General features: G+C 49.0%; 1 non-coding gene across 1 annotated transcript; it reads right to left on the minus strand.

Moving 5' to 3' along the window:
* Positions 1-1,617: 1,617 nt before the first annotated feature.
* Positions 1,618-1,692, minus strand: Trnas-aga (transfer RNA serine (anticodon AGA)). The gene has a single exon. It is a non-coding gene; the product is annotated as a tRNA-Ser (tRNA).
* Positions 1,693-3,794: the final 2,102 nt, after the last annotated feature.

The raw sequence follows: 3,794 nt of genomic DNA on the forward strand, positions 1-3,794 counted from the left end.
TAGAACGATGGGTTCGATGACGGTTTGGATGTACCGTGCACTATTCAGTGTCCCCTCGACGATCACCAGTGGTGTACGGCCAGTGTAGGAGATCGCTCCCCACACCATGATGCCGGGTGTTGGCCCTGTGTGCCTCGGTCGTATGCAGTCCTGATTGTGGCGCTCACCTGCACGGCGCCAAACACGCATACGACCATCATTGGCACCAAGGCAGAAGCGACTCTCATCGCTGAAGACGACACGTCTCCATTCGTCCCTCCATTCACGCCTGTCGCGACACCACTGGAGGCGGGCTGCACGATGTTGGGGCGTGAGCGGAAGACGGCCTAACGGTGTGCGGGACCGTAGCCCAGCTTCATGGAGACGGTTGCGAATGGTCCTCGCCGATACCCCAGGAGCAACAGTGTCCCTAATTTGCTGGGAAGTGGCGGTGCGGTCCCCTACGGCACTGCGTAGGATCCTAAGGTCTTGGCGTGCATCCGTGCGTCGCTGCGGTCCGGTCCCAGGTCGACGGGCACGTGCACCTTCCGCCGACCACTGGCGACAACATCGATGTACTGTGGAGACCTCACGCCCCACGTGTTGAGCAATTCGGCGGTACGTCCACCCGGCCTCCCGCATGCCCACTATACGCCCTCGCTCAAAGTCCGTCAACTGCACATACGGTTCACGTCCACGCTGTCGCGGCATGCTACCAGTGTTAAAGACTGCGATGGAGCTCCGTATGCCACGGCAAACTGGCTGACACTGACGGCGGCGGTGCACAAATGCTGCGCAGCTAGCGCCATTCGACGGCCAACACCGCGGTTCCTGGTGTGTCCGCTGTGCCGTGCGTGTGATCATTGCTTGTACAGCCCTCTCGCAGTGTCCGGAGCAAGTATGGTGGGTCTGACACACCGGTGTCAATGTGTTCTTTTTTCCATTTCCAGGAGTGTATTTCCGAAACGGCTAAGTCTGTAAACAGTTCGCGGGTCACAGAGGTTAAAGTTTACTGCGCACGACAAAACGGCGCTATCCAAAATCTGCGCCGATTCAACTGTTGCATACCACGAGCCAACTGTGACGGGGTTGAACGAGGGCTGCAGAGACGTGTATTGGCGAACACAGGTGCAACTGACAGCCCAGATGAACCAAGGGGCTACCGACAGCGTCTCCTCAACGACCTTCAGCTAACGTTGCTGTGTCTGGGCCTCTGCATCGAAAGGGCGTTCGACAAAGTGTGGCACGAAGGCCTATATTACAAGCTTGTAAATGGGTGTACCTGCAAAGATCACCACACTCCTGTCGAACATCCTCGAAAACCGCCCTTCCAAGGTCGTCGGCAACGATGCGGAATCAGACCCTTTTATGCCAGAATCAGAAGTCCCAAAGGGAGCCATCATCTCTCAAACGAGGGTCTGACGCTGTACGCAGACGACACAGCGTACTGCTGCCATACACCAACAACACAGGAAACCAATAGACAAACCCAGGAATACCGATCCCTACTAGAAAGCTGACTCAGCCAATGGAAGAACAAACCAAACGCTGCCAAGGCACAAATTATTTCCAGAATGAGATTTTCACTCTACAGCGGAGTGTGCGCTGATATGAAACTTCCTGGCGGATTAAAACTGTGTGCCGGGCCGAGACTCGAACTCGGGACCTTTGCCTTTCTCGGGCAAGTGCTCTACCAACTGAGCTACCCAAGCACGACTCACGCCCCGTAGAGCACTTGCCCGCGAAAGGCAAACGTCCCGAGGTCGAGTCTCGGCCCGGCACACAGTTTTAATCTGCCAGGAAGTTTCACAAATTATTCTTTTTAAATATAAACGCGCTCGCACGTGCCAACAGAATCATAAAAATGTTCAAATGTGTGTGAAATCTTATTGGACTTAACCGCTAAGGACATCAGTCCCTAAGCTTACACACTACTTAACCTAAATTATCCTAAGGACAAAGACACAGTCCCATGCCCGAGGGAGGACTCGAACCTCCGCCGGGACCAGCCGCACAGTACATGACTGCAGCGCCCTAGACCGCTCGGCTAATCCCGCGCGGCCAACAGAACCCAGAAGGCTGCTGATTAGTACTATGGGGACAAACCATAAAGGCGAAAGATACTGCGAGGTATCTGGGTATTACCCTTGATAAACATATGTCATGGGAGGCACACGCAAGGGACATTACGACCACAGCTAAAACGAGACTAAACTTACTCCGCCTACTCAGAGGCAGGAGAAATGGTGCCAAAAAGGAAACATTGATCTACACGTACAAAACCTTTATTCGCCCCATACTAGAATACGCTCCAGTATGGATGGCAAACAAAACTGTGACACGGAGGATGATGGCAACTGAAAGAAAAATACTAAGGATAGCAGGCCAGATGAACTCCAGCACCCGAAATGAACTAGTATACAGAAATGCACAAGTGCACCCCTTAAGGAAAAGATGACTAGATCTAACAGCCAAACTCGGCACAAACAGATTACAGAATAGAACAGCCACAACAGACATATTACTAAGAAATTACACAGTCCTGAGTTACTCGAAAACAAAATACCCCTATCCACCAACAGTAATAAAAACCAGCATAAAAGCAGTAGACTCAAATGCAGCAACAAACTTCACCAATAACGACGTACAACAGGACATGGTAAAACAGCTTCAGGAGGACCAATGAGAAGAGGAAGGCGACATTTAAATCAAGAACGACAAAACAAGACCACACACTACCCGGAAAACAAGGTAAAACAACTAAACACATGAAACAGAAGATTCAAAAGATCCTTCCTGAGGTTTTAGGGAGGTTTCCCTCAGCACTGGGGCAAATGCCAGGATCTTTTTACCCTCCCACGCGACAGAAAGCGATGATACACGAGATAAGACTCAGAATAAGATTAGAAAATCCATGCCCCTTTTCTCCAAACAAAGTGTCACCCTTGCATACCCTAAGCTAATATAAGGCACCAAAGAGCAATAGGCTGTCCATGTGCCGGCCTCACCCCCTCAGGGTAAGGAATGAAAGATGAAAAAAAAAAAAAAATCAGGCGCCTGGTTCACGCACCCATGCTGACTGCTGTTCATCGACTCTGAAGGCAGGAATTTCCACGCAAATACCGCACCGTAGGTCCACTGATTGGTGACAGGTCACCTTTTCAGATGAATCGCGTTTTATGCTCCATCGGAAATGGGGTGAAACGTCTGAAAGCAAAGGCAAAACCCCGCAATAATCGTCGGAAGGGTTCAGGCTGTAGGACGAAGCGTTATCGTGGCATTCCCTGTTGATCTCGTCATTCTGAAAGGCGCAATGGATCAACACAAGCATGCTGCATGGGGGCTTAATTATATTTAATGAAAATAATTTTAAGTTTTTTTTTAATTTTTTAGTAGTTGTCTGTCCGATTACGAGGTCTCGTAAACGGTTGGCCCTGACTAGTTTTAGTACGCAATCTGACTGCATAGAATAACAACAAAGAATGAAAGAAAATTTCCGTTACAAAATTTATTAATTAAGTCCCCAGCAACTATAAAACCTACGAAACCAAAACAAGTGTAATTGTTCTGTCTGTGGAAGTGTGATTCAACGTACACATCTGGCACGGTTCTTCATCAATAAGAGAAGAAATTTTAAATACCATTTATAATGAAGTAATTAAAAAAAATAGAAATACTATAATTGCGTAAGGAAACCAGAATTACACTCTAATACAAGAACACAAGCCAGATGCCTTGTTGACTGAACCTGTAATGACGCATTATTTTGTTGTTGTTGTGGTCTTCAGTCCTGAGACTGGTTTGATGCAGCTCTC

The sequence above is a fragment of the Schistocerca serialis genome, chromosome 8, assembly GCF_023864345.2.
Source record: "Schistocerca serialis cubense isolate TAMUIC-IGC-003099 chromosome 8, iqSchSeri2.2, whole genome shotgun sequence".
Classification (NCBI taxonomy): domain Eukaryota; kingdom Metazoa; phylum Arthropoda; class Insecta; order Orthoptera; family Acrididae; genus Schistocerca; species Schistocerca serialis.